Consider the following 19,211-nt stretch of genomic DNA (forward strand, 5'->3'; position numbering starts at 1 on the left):
GTGTAGGAGTTGGGATCAAAGGGAGAGTTAGTGTAGGAGTTGGGGTCAAAGGGTGGGTTAGTGTAGGAGTTGGAGTTAACGGGAGGGTTAGTGTAAGAGTTGGGGTCAAAGGGAGGGTTAGTGTAGGAGTTGGTGTCAAAGGGTGGGTTAGTGTAGGAGTTGGGGTCAAAGGGTGGGTTAGTGTAGGAGTTGGGGGTCAAAGGGAGGGTTAGTGTAGGAGTTGGGGTCAAAGGGAGGGTTAGTGTAGGAGTTGGGGTCAAAGGGTGGGTTAGTGTAGGAGTTGGAGTTAACGGTAGGGTTAGTGGAGGAGTTGGGCTCAAAGGGAGGGTTAGTGTAGGAGTTGGGGGTCAAAGGGAGGGTTAGTATAGGAGTTTGGGTCAAAAGGAGGGTTAGTGTAGAAGTTGGGGTTAAGGGTAAGGCCCCTTTCACACTTTTGCGACCTAAAAGCCCCGCAATTTTGCTTGGACTTGAAGCAATGCATGTGTAATCTTGAGGTCTCTGGATCTCAAAATGCATCAAAGTCGGACCAAAGTAGTGCAGGGACTACTTTGAAGTCATTGCGACTTGAAGTCGCACAGATATGAACGATACTAATTGGAAATCATGGAGTACGACTTGTCATGCGACTTTGCAGTCCCAAGTCGCAGTACAAGTCACACAAGTGTGAAAGGGGCCTTAAGCTGGGTACACACAGTGGGCTAATTGAGGAAAAAAAATTGACAGATCACCATACCAACAAAAGTACTCTCCCCCCGCTGTGCCTTTGCATTCTGACAGGGAGATTTCCCCTCCCCGGGTTTTCTAGTATGTCCCTTTGACAAAAGCTGGTCGTTAGATGGGCATTAACCACTTGCCGACCAGCCGCCGTACATATACTGCAGCAGGTTGGCTTGTTCCCGCGAAACGACATACCTGTACGTCGATTCGCGGGACTACAAGTGGGGAGGCACGCTCGCCGCCGGAGATGCCACAGGGGAAGCTGATTTGCTGGTCTGGAGGCCCTAAATGCTGCTGTACATCAGCAATCACTCCCCGTGGAGACAGAACAGTGGACTGCTGTTGTAAACACAGCAGACCGCTGTTCTGTGAGCAATGAACACAGGGCTCCTGTGTTCCTCCTATTTAGGAAAACAGGTCCCTGTGTTCATTTCATAAGCCCATCCCCACACGGTTAGAAAGCACCCCCTAAGGACACATTTAACCCTTTGATCGCCCCTGGTGTTAACCCCTTCCCTGCCAGTGTCATTAGTACAGTAACAGAGCAAGTTTTTAGCACTGATTACTGTAGTAATGTCAATGTTCCCCCCAAAAGTGTCAAAAATGTCAGTTAGGTGTCCGATCTGTCTGCCGCAATGTCGCAGTCCCGCTAAAAATCGTTGATCGCCGTCAATACTAGTAAAAATATATAAATAAAAATGACATAAATCTTTCCCCTATTTTGTAGACGCAATAACTTTTGCGCAAACCAGTCAATTTACACTTATTGGGATTTTTTTTTTTTTTTTACCAAAAATATGTAGCAGAATACAAATTGGCCTAAAATGATGAAAAAATTGGATTTTTAATTTTTTCTTATTGGGAATTTTATATAACAGAAAGTGCAGACATCTATCACGCTCTTTGGTGGTATCTGGGGGATATCATTTTCTGATTGATAATTCTTGACCTTTGGTGAGCTCATAATACACCTATAGATAACACACTGTGTCGACTTTTCACATTTATGGCCTTTTTTACAATTGTATATTACTTTACTTCACCATCACTTGGATTGTTGTATTGAATTTATTGTTGCATATATTTATTTTATATATTCCATACATATTGCATATATTGTCACTGTATTAAGCGCTGCACATTTATTATTTTGTGTTTTTAATATACCTGAAATGCATTTATCTAATTTAACCTAAAAGTTTGAATATATTCAAACAGATTTCCCCCTGAAAAGCAAATGTTTTGCAGATACGGTTTTGGAATGTAGTCCGGCTAGGACAACTCCTCAATCTGAACTGCTTTAGTATCCTGTGTAATAAAGTGAAGCAGAAAGGTGAGTGAAACCTTCATAGCAACAACATCCAGAGTAAGTGCGGTTCCAGTGGCCCAAGAAAGGGCAGACTAACTGAGACCCTGCTTAGTCAGTTTATACCTCCAGGCATCAGTTCAGATCTCCAGCAGAATTAATAGGATAATTAGGGTTTGCTAAAAGGCTCAGAAGAAGAGATTTAGCCATTCTTCCATGTCATGGACTGCAGAAATTAAAAGCGCTGGCTAGCTAAATGAAGGCTAAATAAATTTTATGAAACGCGTTGGGCCATACGCAGTATTTGATGGAGGATTTCACGTGAAATGTAAATGTAATTTGGTGTAATCTATTTCAATTAGACATTGCTGCTAAATATAACCATTACTGGGTGTGAGGGCAATTGAGAATGATGTTTCATTAGCAATGGAAATAGGATGATTAGAAGGAAAAAACGGGAAGTTCAAGGTGAATTCTTTCTTTTTTTTCTTTTTTTTTTTTGAGAATTAGCATAGGATCAGAAAACTCTGCATTGTTTTTTTTATTGGATTACATTCATTAGGGGAAAGTGCTGAGAACTCTCACAAAGTGTAATTCTACAAAGGCAGAAGCAATGAAAAGTAGAGATGATATGCATGACAGCCAATCAGATTTTAGCTATTATTCTAGCAAGTGTTTGGAAAATATACAGCATGCATCTGATGGTAAGAGCGACAGGAATTTCGTTTTGTATTGCTGTATTGCTACCCAATATTTTTCTGTTTTAGTTTTGGATAGAATCCTAATTGTCATAACACCTGTAGTATTGCTGTCTGTGTCCCTGCTGCGGCTATTATGGCACTACTGGTGTTCTGGTGAAGTTTGTCTCTGACAAAAAGGGTGGGGAAAACAAATATTAGATGTCATTATCTAATATTTTCCAAAATTAAAATATACAGTAAAGATACACTTTATTTAGATGGGCAAATTTGTCATCTGCCCATTATAGGCCTCATGCACATTGTGTGTTTTCGTATGGGCTGAAGGCACAGGTGCACTGCCCAACCCTGCTACCAGCAGCATGTAAAACTCTTTGAGAGGCTTTAACAGACACATAAAAGACAGCGCACCTGAATCTTCTTTTCTCCCTTCTAGAAAAAATAGCAGGTCTCACTTTTACCACCTGATGAAGAAGGAATTTGGATCTTTGAAATGTGTTGGGTTACAATGGAAGCCAAGTTTCTGTGGAAGGATAGGGACCATACCCTGTTGGATTCCGTGTTCGAGTGCTAGCCTCGGATATTACCAGAGGGGAGTTGGCCCTCTTCTGAATGCATGGATACACTAGTGAGAGAGTCTGTAAGACTGGCTTTGTGGTTGGCTAGTTGTGGCACCCAAACACAAGGCCCAACCCCTGCTCTAGTCCTGCTAGAACACAATCACACCTTCTGAGGCTGACCCCTTTGCCATCTTGTGCTCTGCTTCTCGCCATAGGCTTCCTCACGACTAGACCATAGACCCTTATATTGGAAGAAGGAATGTCCACACAGTAGTTAGCTTCACTGCACTTTACTGGTGTTGTTCAGGAAATGGCATCACTAGGATATTTAATTCGGAGTCACTTGACATACACAGTCAATCACATAAAGTGTTCACAAGTGAAAGCTTGAACAGCACCTCACAGTCATCTCCCTCTAGTCTCTCCTCTGCCCAGGGTCATCAGCATTTACAGGACTGTGTTCTCTGTAGACACCTGCTAGATGGGTGGTTACAACTCTTCCTGGAACTCTCCAGGGAAGCAGCTTTAAACAGGGATCTCAAGCCTGGCCTTAAACGCCTTCTGCAGTCCCTGAGCCCTTGCCTCCTTAAAGCGGAGTTCCACCCAAAAGTGGAACTTCCGCTTTAAGCACTCCTCACCCCCTGACATGCCACATTTGGCATGTCATTTTTTTGGGGGAGGAGTGTGTACCTAGTTTTGACAGGTACTTGCCCCCACTTTCGTTATGGCCACCTCTCCCCTCCCTCCCTGCAATCTTCTGAGACATATCACAGGTCTATATGAGTGCTGACTCACTCCTCACATCACTTGTGGGAGGACTTTATCTAAAAAGGCCTAGCAGCTAGTTTAGTGTCTGGTACAGCAGGTAATAATTCTGACACTATTACAGAGCCACCTAGTGGCAAAGCAGCTAAACTGCACCTGCCAGTATTGCTACATACAATTCATAAAGGACTGACAGCTGCTGCATGTGTTAGTGAAGAAAATAGTTTGTTTGGACCAGCTTGGTTCTAATGCACAATTTAAAGTTCACTAATACCTATAGAAAGGCCCCTTTCACATGGGTGATCCGATCAGGTCTGCCTGTCAGATTTTTCAGGTGGATCTGATTGGACCCTCCAGTTTCTTCTATGGGGCGGCCAGGGCTGGCCCAAGACATTGTGCTGCCTGGGTCCAAGAATAAAATGCTGCCCCCCCCAAAAAAAAAAAAAAATCACGCCCAACAAAAGGCCCCTCACATCCATTATTTTATATTTAAAAAAAAATGTTGAAAATATATATACTGTTCCTCCGTAACTCACCACTGGACCGGACCACCAAACACCCACTGTCTGTCCTCAGTCCTCCTGTCACTCCTGTGTCTGTCGTGCCCACCACCCTAGCAGATCCAGCCTGCCCTGTATGAGATGGAGTACGCTGGTGTCTGATGTCATTGCGCACACCACGATCACGTGAGGAACGTTCCCTGGAGGAGACACTCTGCCTCCTCATATTCATCAATTTGCATGGGCGGCATAATGAGATGGAAAAAATCATAACCAAACCAAAACGCATTGCAAACTAATGACACTTAGCAAAACTGCTGGAAAAACATCTTGGGAATCAATTTGCCGCCCCTCTCCAAGTGCTGCCTGTTTGACCCAGTGGGACCCATGGTAGGGCCAGCCCTGGGGGCGGCAGATGTCAGCAGACACAAGTCCACTGACACCTGCCACCATCTGATCTGATCCGTTCCTGTCTGCTAAAAACAGATGGATGGGGGACCTATTCCTCATCCATCTGGCAGACTGGATCGGATGGCATTGAATGAAAATGGACAGACGGTCTGTTTCCATCCGACTGCCCCAAAGACAAGAGCAGGCTGTGTCCGTGTCTGTTCTGCCTAGCAGAGCGGACACGGGCCTGTCATCTGCCTGCTCAGCGGGGATAAGCAGGGAGATTCCCCACTGAGCAAGTTGATCCAGTTTCATGGAGATGTCTGTGTGAAAGAGGCCTTAGGCTTATTCACTAAAATCTAATATATGCTTTAGCATGGTAATGGAATTTTACATTTAGCAATCTTTTTAAATGTGAATTCAAATGATACCTGATGATGCTGAAATAAAGGTCTTTCTACAAGTACTTCCTGTTATGGGGTGAAAACTGTCTCTCAGTTGTGACTTTACATGCACTGTAGGTGGAGACTACAAGCAGCCGAGTGGACACACATTGCGCTGACATGGTCCGCCATTGTCAATATCAAGAAGCTGGTTCACAGCATAAAACAGCACAGCTGACACTGAAGCGAACTCATGTAGACAGAAAGTGGCTGAAAGAGACCAAAGAAGATCAGCGATGCTGCACTGAAATCAAAAAGGTAAGGTAAGGAGTAATTTTGGGGAAGTGTAAATACAGAAAAATCTGGACATACTATTTCTAAGACTGGGAATGTCTGTTATATAAAGGACCCCCTGGGCTTCTTACCTTTGCTGTTTCAGATATCAGCTCTCAACTCCTAGGGGACATACAAGTGTTTCCTCTCCTTTCTCTATCCCCTTCCCTGTTCCTTTCACTCCTCCCTACAGTCCCTTTCCTGGGTGAATCTTGTAGTCTGTGAATTGCAGTACCAGCTATGTGCTTGATATGTTTTATGGAAAATACTTCCGGGTTCCTGAAGAAGCCTAACTCTGAAATGTGTTGAACTGAACCACTTCTCAACCCAAGTGCGCTATGTTAATGGGGAAAACATGGCAATTGCTTATGATGCAAAGTGCTTTAGCAAACCAAATGTCATGTAGTTACAGTTTAGTTTTAATTTAAATGGGCTACACAGGAGTGCTAGCACAAGGAGCCAACCAGAATCTATTCCATTTCTCCTAACATGTTTAAAAGGGAAACACTTAAATCTCTACATCTACAGGCATCCACGATCTAAGACTAACCTATCTAGCCCTGTAAAGAAGAAATCGCTATACATACCTTTTTTTAAGCCAATCTGGTCCGGTCTCCAGAGGTGAAAGCTCTGCAGAGGACACAGCCGACAACAGCTGTGAAATGAATGGGAAGTGACGTCACCCATAGAGTTACAATGGGGCTTCTGTTGTCGGCTGTGTCTTCTGCACCTACCTCCACAGCAAAGCCGCTGCTGACAGCTCAGCGTGGGACCGGATCTGATCAGCTTCAAAAAAGGTACAGTATGTATACTGATTTCTTCTTTACAGGGCTAGATAGGTTAGTCTAATGCCCCGTACACATGCACCGATTGTCGGCCGAACGATCAGCCGTCTTTTGTCCAGTGCTGTCGTGTTGGTTGAAAAGTGCTCAAGACTGCACACGAATTTTGTCGGCCAACAACAACCAACTTCAGAAGTGATGTCATGTGATGGTTAACTTTCCGTGTGTTTTTTCTTCTCTGAGCATGCCCAGTCTTGCTCATCTGCTTTTTGTCGGCCGAAATCTGTACTGACTGACGAACAATCGGCCGTTCTTTGTTAGCCTACAAAAATTTTATAGCCTGCACACCAGATTTTGTTCGGCCGAAAAGTCGCAGTCGGTTGTCGGAAGCATCATACTAACAAGCCGACAATCGGCCGTTCGGACGTTGGCCGAATATTTACGGCCGACAATCGGTACGTGTGTACGGACCTTAAGATTGTGGATGTCTGTAGATGTTTAGATTTTAGTGTTGAGGTGAATTTATCTTTTAGAAAATTGGGTGCTAAAATGGGAGGCATTTAGGTAAAATATGAGGGCGTACAGAGAGTCCCATTTATAGACCAATGAACAGAATGGAGTTGAGGAAGCTGCAGAAAAGTCTAAATAATGGTGTCCCCCTCTGCTGACTAATGCGGCATTAATGTGCGGTGTCACCCTCAGGTTGCAAAGACTTAAAATTGTATATTTTCTAAAAATTATGTTTATTTATCTGCTATTATGGTTCTGGATACAGATGTACAGCAGAGGTGGTATAAACATAACATTAAAAATTATATACCTTGTGCATTGATCGAAACGTTTGTGTCAAAAACTGTTTGTGTTACCCATAGTACTCATAGTAATCAGGTTCTCATTTTTATGTGTTTAAGGGTTAAATGATAATGAGCACACGTAATCTTTTAGTTGTTGCTAAAATGAGCAAAGCAGCCCTGTCTCATAAATAAAACATCAAATAAAGTAGTTTCCTGCAAAGAAGAAAATATATGCTTACCTATCCCACTGCCTGCGCCATCAAACACTGCTCTGATGAAGAGAAATTGCTGCCCAAAGTATGTTCAGAATCTTCTACATTGCTAAAGGACACAGTAGTGGAACAGGCTGGGTAACACTTCTGCCTCGAAGCATTGGGATCCTCGATTTGAATCCCAGTCAGGATGCTATCTGCATGGAGTATGTATTTTCTTCCTAGGCATGCGTGGGTTTCCTCCGGGCACTCTAGTTTAATTGGCTCCTGTCTAAATTAGCCTGTGTATACATGTGAGATAGGGAACTTAGATTGTAAGCTCCTTAGGGACAAGGACTGATGTGAATATACAAATATATAAAGTACTGTGTCAAATTTCTGGTGCTCTATTTTAAAAATCGATGGTGCAATTGCTTGAAAGCTGTTTCATATTAAATTCCCCTATTCCCCTGCATTATTCCACTGCACAGAGCTGTCATCCAAACACATTTCACGAACTTGGAACTAAAGAGGGAGATGCTTATGTGGCTTACATTAGGAGAAGAGTGCAAGGGGACTTTACCAAAGTGCTGAAACTCATTCATAGTCCAGTGAGCAGGATGGATGTGGGGAGGTGAGGCAGGAAACTGCAGAGAAGACTTTGAATGGTGTTACCCTCTGGCTATAGAAGGAAGCAGTGTTTTATCTTACCCTACAGGGTGGAAGAGGCAGAAATGACTTGTCTTTAGCTGATTGAGTGGACATTTATAAGCCAGGACAGAAATATTGAAAGGTGCAATTGCAAGTGTAGCCTGGTTGCAAGGCTAGTGTTGTTCAGACTGTTGTTCTGTTATTAAAGTTTTACAAAGTATGGACCTGTGAATTATGGGAGATGTAGTTCTGGGAGGAGCGAGGACCATGGATTGTCTATGTGATTGGACTCTTCTCCCAGGGAGCAGTGTGACTTACGGAGCCTGCTGGGAGTGTCTTTATAGAGAGGGGCGGAACCAACCCTCCCTCTCTTGCCTCAAGGACAGCGCGCTGTGAGGAGGGATAGAGCTGCTGCGGAGTGCAGAAGGGTAGGCCGGAGGCCTAGTGGAGGATATCGGAGTTGGAGTGAGCGGTGTGTGTGGAAGGATCTTGGTAGTGTGACCGAGTGGAAGGGCGCCTTGAGTGGCCGTGACTGACGCTAAGGAGAGTGGGACGTTGCTGGAGTGGACTGTGTAACGGAACCTGTCACATTGGGTGAGAGATATCCTACTTGAAGTACTTACTACATTCCTAGACTAAGTCAAGGAGGACTGCAGAGCTGTTTGGCAGAAGGTCATATTAATTCTGACGGTCGCCACAGGACACTGTAGCTCCGCAGAGTACGTGGCGGGTCAGAAGGCATTGCCCCTCCCTCCCAGTGCTAGATTGACTGCCAACTGTGGAGTATCAGGACCTATTTTCTTCTTTCCCTGTTTGGATTACAATTACTGATTATTACCGTGGGGATTACAGTTAATTAATCACCTTTACTGTGGATTACAAATACTTTCCAGCGAAGACTTGTGAGGACTCACTCATCCAGGAGACTCTTGCAATCTAGTATAAAGGGGGCCCCTGATAGTATACAGAGTGCACTCTGATATTTTGCTTGGTGCATACATATTAGAACTGCTAAGAAGTTATTAAGGGTAGAGTTATTCTTTAAACACTGTCAAACATTGATTTGTGTTCACTCTTGCATTACACTTAAGAAATAGTGTATTTATAGAATTACCAAGCATTAATCCTTCAATTTACCCACATATATATATGTTAGGATTGTTCTTTTGATCCTGAGTGCTGAATCCTGTTCAGTTATAGGTTGGGGATTCAGGATCCATTTAATCATAAATGTTCTTGTATTGATTGTTTTATTGGTACTGTTTTTGCATTTTTCTAAACTCAAACTAAAGATTAGTAAACCTGACTCTTTGCTGCAAACTTTTGTAGCTTTCAATCATTTACAATGACAGAACCTATTGTGTCAAGTGGGTTGGACAACGTTCAGGGCAATCGAGGTGAGGAGGATGTGTTCACACTTAACAGTGTAAAACTATCAGCGCAAAAGTGATAAATATAAATACAATCGTGCAATAAAATAATTGCAGTGCAACAAAATCTTACAGCGTCCGGCTGCTAACATGAAACAGTGTTATTCACTCCACAAGCAAAACTAAAACCATATATACTGCTGCGCCAGAAAAAGTATATATAACATAGGATTAAAGATAAATAATGTATACAAGTGTTTTTAGTGTCCCAAAAAAATAATGTATACAGGTGCTTCCAGTGTCCACAAATAGTGAAATCCTAATAACAGTGACTCATAGAAAACAATTTTCTGTGATCCCCACAAAAGCAATCCAGGATGTGCTCCACTTCACCACCACCAGAAATCAAAGCCTCTCACCTTACACACTGACCCAAGAATCAACCCAGGTCAGATACAGCTTTACCCCACCGGGGTCACAGGATAGTGTAGAGGATCTTCATCAGGACACACATTAAGATTGCCAAAAGAAGTTCCACTCTCATCAAAAGCAGATGACAGGCATAGGAGGGAAAGAGCAAAGCAGATCTAATGCTCTCCGTATGGGTGAATCAACAGAGAGTTTATTAAAATAAGGTACTCACAAACAAACACTTGGATAAGTGCATATATGATAACAGCTCCACACAGCTAGGAGGATGCAGAGTCTGGAAGGATAGGCTCCACCCCGTTATGTAGGGGGTGGAGCCTATCCTGCTGGATGCTGCATCCTCTCAGATACTGAAGATACTTCTCCTTGCCGCCCGGCTGTCCCTTTCAAGTGGGGGGAGCGGGTGAAGACACAACTGTCTCGATAGGAGAAACTGTTTTCTAAAAACGATTATGATGTGGGCTGTGCTAAGAGTGCCCATCATCGAATCCGCCTCAGCGAAGACAGACCCTTTAGAGAAAGCGCTCGGAGGATACCACTGAGTGAACCTGGAAGATCTTCGGGAACAACTAGCCAAGCTGAAGAAATCAGGTGTCATACAGGAGTCCCGCAGTCCTTATGCTTCACCCATAGTGGTGGTCCGCAAGAAGAACAGGACTATCAGGATGTGTATTGACGTTCGCACCCTAAACCGCAGAACCATTCCAGATCAGTACACTACCCCTCGCATAGAGGATGCTTTGCAGTGCCTGTCTGGGGCCAAATGGTTTAGTGTACTAGATCTGAAGAGCGGGTACTACCAAATACCTATGCACCCAGAGGATAGAGAAAAGACTGCCTTCATCAGCCTTTGGGGTTTTTCGAGTTCAACCGCATGCCACAAGGACTGGCCGGAGCCCCAGCAACCTTTCAGCGACTTATGGAGAATATTGTGGGGGACATGTATCTAATCGAAGTCCTTATATATCTAGACAACATTATCGTCTTTGGAAAGACTCTGGAAGAACATGAAGCCCGCTTGGAGAAGGTATTTCAAAGGCATTATGTGGAAGGGTTGAAGTTATCCCTGGAGAAATGTCAGTTCTACCAGACGTCTGTTACCTATTTGGGTCATGTGGTTTCTGCAGCAGGGGTGTCCACTGACCCGAAGACGTTGGAAGCTGTCACTACTTGGCCGAGGCCCATGAATGTGACTGAACTGAGATCCTTCTTAGGATTCTGCTCCTATTACAGGTTTGTGAAGAATTTCTCACAGATAGCCAGACCGTTAAATGAGTTGCTGAGGAAAGAAACTGAGGAAGAGGGTTTGTCACCCTAGAAGATTGAGACAGCAAAGAAAGGACCTAGAGGGTCCAAAGAATCTATTTGAGCTCAGTGGAATACCAAATGTGAACAGACCTTCTGGAAGTTGAAGGAGAGTCTCACTAAAGCCCCTGTCTTGGCCTATGCAGATCTGTCAAAGCCATATGAGTTACATGTGGATGCCAGTAGAGAGTGGAGGGGGAGTGGAGGGGGAGTGCTGTATCAGGAAGCTGAAGGGAGGCTGCGCCCGATTGCCTATATTAGTCACAGTTTGTCTCCATCAGAGAAAAACTACTCCATCCACAAACTGGAATTCCTAGCTCTCAAGTGGGCTGTGGTAGACAAGCTGAGAGACTATCTCTATGGAGCATACTTCGAGGTCAAGACTGACAATAACCCATTGACTTACTTACTAACCATGGCCAAGTTGGATACTACCAGTCATAAGTGGCTAGCTGCTCTCTCAGAATTTCAATTCAGGTTGAAATACCAGCCTGGGAAAGGGAATTTAGTGTAATGTTCTGGTACCTTTGGGTACCCTAATTACTCTTTCATAAGTGTATGCGCCCCACCATTCTCTTTTGGTAAGGTGCGCATACACCTTTAAGACTGATGCTGTCATCACTGAGCGCCGGACTGGATGGCTATTTAGATCGCCGGCTCTCACTCACATGTGTTCGTTCAAACTGCTTTGTGCCTTGATGCTAACCTGTCTTGAAGCTCTCATGCTTGCAAGCATACCTCGCTGTCGGAACCACGCTGCGCTGATCCCTGTATCCCGCTACCGGATCATCCGCTCTTGCCGAACCTCTCCTCTGCTACATTGCTATTAGTGATAAGTACCCCACAGGGGAAACCTCTATAACCTTTATACTAAAGCTTACACTATCTAGCTCTGCATACTAAGGACTATTACTACATCTGCATTATCTAAGATTGCTAGCTCTTGAGCCTACTACCACCTGTTCTTGCACTGGGTTGATCTCTCTTGTATGTCCACCTGCTACTCTGTCATCTACCATCTCTACCCAACCTGTCTCTTCAGCCTATCATCACTGTGTTACTATATACATAAGTCACTCTAGGAAACATCTTATTGAGTGTGTGTATTTACTTGCTGAATTGAGATCATCCACACATGATGAGTCATTGAGAGTTGGGAATGGTGTCTCAGCGTTTCTCTACATGACTACTGAAGTGGAATATTTCTGCAGCTGAAAATCCACATCATACGTAAAACGCAGGAGCGTTACAGATTGAACGAACCACAAATGGATTCAGCAGAAATAACCACTCAGATGACACAATTAAAACAGCAAGTAACTGCGTTAATACACGCACTTGCTGAATTAAAAGAAGACAATCAGGCTCTGTCGCAGCAGGTAATTAGACTGACACAACTTACTACTGCTCAGTCCCCTGAACCCAAAATAAATCCTCCTTTGGTATTTACAGGCGATCGCAAAAAATTTCGCGAATTTAAAAACGCATGTGAGTTACTTTTCTTGCTAAAACCCCGTACCTACCTTACTGATCACATTAAGGTTTGTACTATTATTTCTTACCTAACAGGCGATCCTCGGGCCTGGGCAGACTCTCTTTTTGAGAAAAACGACCAGCTTCTCAACTCCTATGCCTTGTTCCTAGCAGAACTCACTAGCCTATATGATGATCCCAATAGGCAGAGTACTGCCGATCTTCAATTAAGATCCTTGAAACAAGGTAGGAGACCTGTAGAAGACTTTGTCGCAGAATTCAAGAGATGGACCCTTGATTCAGAATGGAATGATGCATCTCTGAAAACCCAATTTAGGCTTGGCCTATCAGAGGCCGTTAAAGACGAGCTCGCCCGAGCGGATCTGCCAAAAACCCTGGATGCATTGATACAACTCAGTATCACCATAGATAGAAGACTACGAGAAAGAAAGGCTGAGAAAATGGGAATGCCATTATCCAGTTCTTCTCGGATTTCGGGCGTTGACCCCGTTCCTATGGAGGTAGGAACCATACGCCCACCTCTATCAACTATGGAAAGAGCCAAAAGACGATCTGGTAATCTCTGCTTGTACTGTGCATCCCCGGATCACAAGATAAACGTCTGTCCCCTAGTCTACAAAAAGAAGGGTGAGTGTTCACATGTCCTCCTAGGGGGATTGACAACTTCAATCACTAACCCTTACCTTTCTGTTTGCTTAACATTACAGTGGGACCAGAACAGGATTACTACTAAGGCCATGATTGACACAGGATCTTGTGGAAATTATATTGACATACGTTTTGCTGCTTTAAATAAAGTTCCTATTATTTCTAAACTTAAACCTGTCTCAGTAAGTCTTATTAACGGTGTTCCTTTATCCTCTGGTCCAATCACTGATCAGACACAGGCACTCCTAGTCACTACTAACGGGTCTCATATGGAGACCACTACCTTCGATCTAATACCTTCACCCCACTTTCCCATTGTGTTGGGACTTCCCTGGTTGCACACACATCAACCAACCATAGATTGGAAGGAACGGACCCTGGCCTTCCTCTCTTGCTATTGCGAGGGTACGTGTAACCTCCCGTCTTTCGGGAAGATCCTGTCTGTGGTGACAGATGAGATTGCACCACTATGTTATCAGGATCTCTCTGAGGTTTTTCTTGAAAAAAATGCTCAAGCACTACCTCCCCATCGAGACTATGATTGTAGCATTGATCTACTCCCAAATAGCAAATTGCCGTTCGGTCATGTTTATCCTCTTTCACAGGATGAACTTTCCCATCTCAAAGACTATTTGGATGAGAATTTGAAGAAAGGTTTTATTAGACCTTCCACTTCTTCCACAGCAGCAGGACTCTTTTTTGTCCGCAATAAGGACTCAAGTCTCAGGCCTATCATCGACTATAGGCAATTGAATGCTATTACAATAAAAGATCGCTATCCTCTACCGATTATCCCTGAGCTCATTGAGCAGGTGCGTGGAGCTACCTATTTTTCAAAATTGGATCTGAAAGGAGCATACAATCTCATTCGAATCCGTGCTGGACACGAGTGGAAGACTGCATTCAGAACCAGATACGGATTGTTCGAATATCTTGTAATGCCATTCGGGCTATGCAACGCCCCTGCAGTTTTTCAACGATTTATAAACGATATTTTCAGAGACTTACTAGATGTCTGTGTTGTGGTATATCTGGACGATATACTTATATATTCACGATCCCTGTCTGAACACATAAGACATGTAAGACTAGTATTATCGAGATTGCTTGCACACAACCTTTATGTGAAACTGAAAAAATGCTTGTTTCATAAAGAAGAGGTACTGTTTCTAGGCTACATCATATCCAAAACAGGAATCGAGATGGACATGAGTAAGATATCCTGCATTCAGGATTGGCCTACACCAACCACACGCAAGGCGCTACAGCGATTCCTTGGATTTTCGAATTTCTACAGGAAGTTCATCAGAAACTTCTCTGCCATTGTGAGACCCCTCACACAGCTCACTAGCATTAAAAAACCATTCAAATGGTCAGATGAAGCAAATAAAGCTTTTCACCTGTTAAAGACAAGGTTTACTTCTGCTCCCATATTACGCCATCCAGACCCATCCCTCCAATACATTCTGGAAGTAGATGCGTCAAACATGGCAGTAGGAGCAATACTCTCCCAACGACCAACTCACACTTCACCACTTCATCCAGTCGCCTTTTTTTCTAAATCCCTAAGCAGTCCAGAGATAAATTACCCCGTGGGTGAAAAGGAACTGCTTGCTATAAAATTGGCTCTGGAGAATTGGCGACATCTACTCGAAGGCACCCAATTACCAATACTTATATACACGGACAATAAAAATCTCCAATATCTTCAGACTAACAAAACTCTCTCTCACCGACAGGTACGATGGTCACTATTCTTTCTAAGGTTTAACTTCCTAGTGACCTACACACCTGCAGATAAGAACAAAAAGGCGGATGCACTATCACGACTAACTGAAGAAAACTACTTTGAAATCCCTTCCGTTCCTATAATACCTCACAAACGCATTATTGGAGTTGTCCGTTCCTTGAAGGAAGAGGTTTTGCATGGTATAAGTTTGGATTCACCCCCACCACAACTAAATACTGATGCAGAAGGCTTCCTCTACTACAACGACAAACTTTACATACCACCTACCATACGCACCAAGATCTTGGAATTATCGCATGATGTGCCTATGGCAGGACATATGGGTATGACAAAGACTCTTAATCTGATTACCAGGCAATTCTGGTGGCCTGACATGAAAACATCTATACAAAAATTCGTCTCCTCATGCAATGTCTGTGCCAGGTCCAAAAATTGACACTACGAGACCATCCGGTCTACTATGCAGTCTACCAATACCCCAAACTCCATGGGAAGTTGTGTCCTTGGACTTTATAGTGGAATTGCCTCCTTCCAAAGGATTTAATACCATCTTAGTGTCAGTGGACCATCTGACAAAAATGGCACATTTCATTGCTATTCGCAGACTACCTTCGTCCAAACAAACGGCAGAACTCCTGATGAAACATGTCTTTAAGTTACATGGTATCCCAAAAACTCCTCTGTCTGACCGTGGATCACAATTTATTTCCAAGTTCTGGCAAGAACTATGTCACATACTACGGATCGAGCGGAAGCTCACTTCTCCTTACCATCTGCAGACCAACGGACAGACTGAAAGAGTCAACCAATGCATCGAGCAATATTTACGTTGTTACACTTCTTACCAACAGGATGATTGGGTGGATCTTCTCCCTCTGGCAGAATTTGCCTACAACAACGCAACCCACAGTACGACCAAGCAGAGTCCGTTCTACTTGAACTATGGGTTTCATCCCTCTATTCTTCCACCACGCATCCTTCCTTCAAAAAACCCTGTAGCCTCAGACTATCTTACCCAAATAAAGGACTCTCTGGGTTTGCTTAATACTACCATTGCACACGCTCATAGTCAACAAAAGAAGTACTATGATCTTCGCAGAAGACCTTCTCCTCAGTACGCTATCGGGGACCTCGTTTGGCTCTCAACAAAAAATTTAAGACTGAAAATCCCTAGCAAAAAGCTTGGACCTCTGTTCTTGGGACCTTTCCCAATCAAGAAACGTATTGGAAAAGCTGCAGTACAGCTTACATTGCCAATAGACCTCAAAATACATCCCATTTACCATGTGTCGCTACTGAAGCCCCATGTTCCTGACCAAGGAATAAGGCCTACTATCCCACCTCCTCCTCCTGTACAAGTTGAAGGTGGAGAAGAATATGAGATAAAAGAGATTTTGGATTCTCGTATCCACAGAGGAAGACTTCAGTACTTGGTTCGATGGAAGAACTATGGGCCCCAAGACGACACCTGGCTAAACACCTCTGACATACATGCCTCTAGATTAATCCGCAATTTTCATGCGAAGTACCCAGACAAACCAGCTCCAGAGGCCTTCAGGAGCCGGCCTTAAGGGGGGGGGTACTGTAATGTTCTGGTACCTTTGGGTACCCTAATTACTCTTTCATAAGTGTATGCGCCCCACCATTCTCTTTTGGTAAAGTGCGCATACACCTTTAAGACTGATGCTGTCATCACTGAGCGCCGGACTGGATGGCTATTTAGATCGCCAGCTCTCACTCACATGTGTTCGTTCAAACTGCTTTGTGCCTTGATGCTAACCTGTCTTGAAGCTCTCATGCTTGCAAGCATACCTCGCTGTCAGAACCACGCTGCGCTGATCCCTGTATCCCGCTACCGGATCATCCGCTCTTGCCGAACCTCTCCACTGCTACATTGCTATTAGTGATAAGTACCCCACAGGGGAAACCTCTATAACCTTTATACTAAAGCTTACACTATCTAGCTCTGCATACTAAGGACTATTACTACATCTGCATTATCTAAGATTGCTAGCTCTTGAGCCTACTACCACCTGTTCTTGCACTGGGTTGATCTCTCTTGTATGTCCACCTGCTACTCTGTCATCTACCATCTCTACCCAACCTGTCTCTTCAGCCTATCATCACTGTGTTACTATATACATAAGTCACTCTAGGAAACATCTTATTGAGTGTGTGTATTTACTTGCTGAATTGAGATCATCCACACATGATGAGTCATTGAGAGTTGGGAATGGTGTCTCAGCGTTTCTCTACATGACTACTGAAGTGGAATATTTCTGCAGCTGAAAATCCACATCATACGTAAAACGCAGGAGCGTTACATTTAGATGCTGATGCATTGTCTAGATGCCCGCATCCTGCTGATAGAACAGAATGAGAATGGGTGCACCTCACCTCAGAAGGAGTGCAAGCCACCTGTCAAGGGATGGATTATCATCTGAAAGGAGCCATGGGAGCTGAGGCAGCAGGGGTTTCTCCTTCAAGGGTACCCAGATGCTACTGTGATTTTCAAGTAAGGAGTGAAGAACTTCCTCAGCTGTCTAAAGAGGATGTGAGAAGAGCTCAAGGAGAAGATCCTCTGGGGGTAATAGTACAGAGGGCTTTGAAAATATATAACCCTAAAATCCTGATGGAAAGTTCTATAGTGGGAGCTAAAGTAGTCCATCGGGACTGGTAGAGAATGAAATTAGAGGATGGGATTTTCTACTGAATGAATTCTTTGGAAGATTCGGACGGAGTGTGTCAGCTGTTGTTACCAGAAAAATATTGGTTGACTTACCTGGCAGCTTTACATGATTCCAATGGTCATTTGGGACCTGATTGAACCTTCCAGCTGGTCAGAGATAGATTCTACTGGCCATTTATGAGAAAAGAAGTGGAGGCCTATTGCCACTCTTGTGTTCGTTGCATCCAAAGGAAGACATTACCTCACAGAGCGGCTGCCATGGGTCACCTACAGAGCCACGGTCCCATGGAGCTGGTGTGTATTGACTTCCTGTGTCTCGAACCTGATTTGGGTGGGCATAGTAACATTCTAGTTGTGACCGACCATTTTACCCGATATGCTCAGGCTTTTCCTACTCAGGACCGGAAGGCTAGCACCATGGCCAAAGTGTTAGTCGAGAAATTCTTCGTTCACTATGGCCTACCACAATGGCTGCATTCTGACCAGGGTCGAGATTTTGAGAGCAAACTGATTAAAAGACTGTGTGGATTGCTGGACATACAGAAGTCTAGGACTACTCCTTATCACCCTCAGGGAGACCCTCAGCCGGAATAATAGAACTTTACTAAACATGTTGGGGACGCTCCCTCTTGACTAGAAACAAAAGTGGAGTGAATATGTTCCAGTGTTGGTACATGCCTACAATAGTACCGTCAATGACTCTACGGGATATCCCCTTACTTCTGTTTGGAAGAGAGGCTCGGCTACCCATAGACCTAGCTTTTGGGACTTCAGTAGATCATACCTCACAAGCTTCTTACAAGAACTATGTTGACCGCCTTAGGCAGAATTTGAAGTTAACTCACGAGAAAGCTATGGAGACCTCTGCTAGTCGGGAGCAACGAAATAAAAAAAACTTTGACTTGAAGGTGATAGTGCAAGACTTACAACCAAGTACTCTTGAGGAATTTGGGGGTGCCGGGAAAGCATAAACTAGCTGATTGTTGGCGCCCACAGCCTTTTATTGTCCATAAGAAACTCCCTAGACTACCGGTCTATCAAATTCATCCAGAGGGTAAAGTGGGACCTCTTAAGGCATGGCATAGAAACCACTTATTGCCCATTACTGAAGCAGTCAGGACATCTACTGAGTGGACGGAAGAGGAAGATACTCCCAAAGCTCATAGACTGCGGCTCTGGCCTTCACAGGATCCTCAAGCTTCTAGTGTGTTGGAAGAAGGGGATGATAGGGAAGATGAAAGTGTTATCGTTGATTGGTGGTGGCTATCCTTTGAGAAAGAGTCTTCTTGTGAGCCATCTCCACCAATTGCTAATTGGCCTTCTGCCCCTCTTCCTGAATGGAAATCTAGTCCGGGGCCCAGCACACCTGCAACTGATGTGGACCTTTGGAGGAAGAGACATTATTAATCCCTGAGGGTCAGCCATTCAATGAGGATGCCTCTATTGATTCCCCTTC

This window comes from Pelophylax lessonae (assembly GCF_965119305.1).
Source record: "Pelophylax lessonae genome assembly, chromosome: 4".
Lineage (NCBI taxonomy): Eukaryota > Metazoa > Chordata > Amphibia > Anura > Ranidae > Pelophylax > Pelophylax lessonae.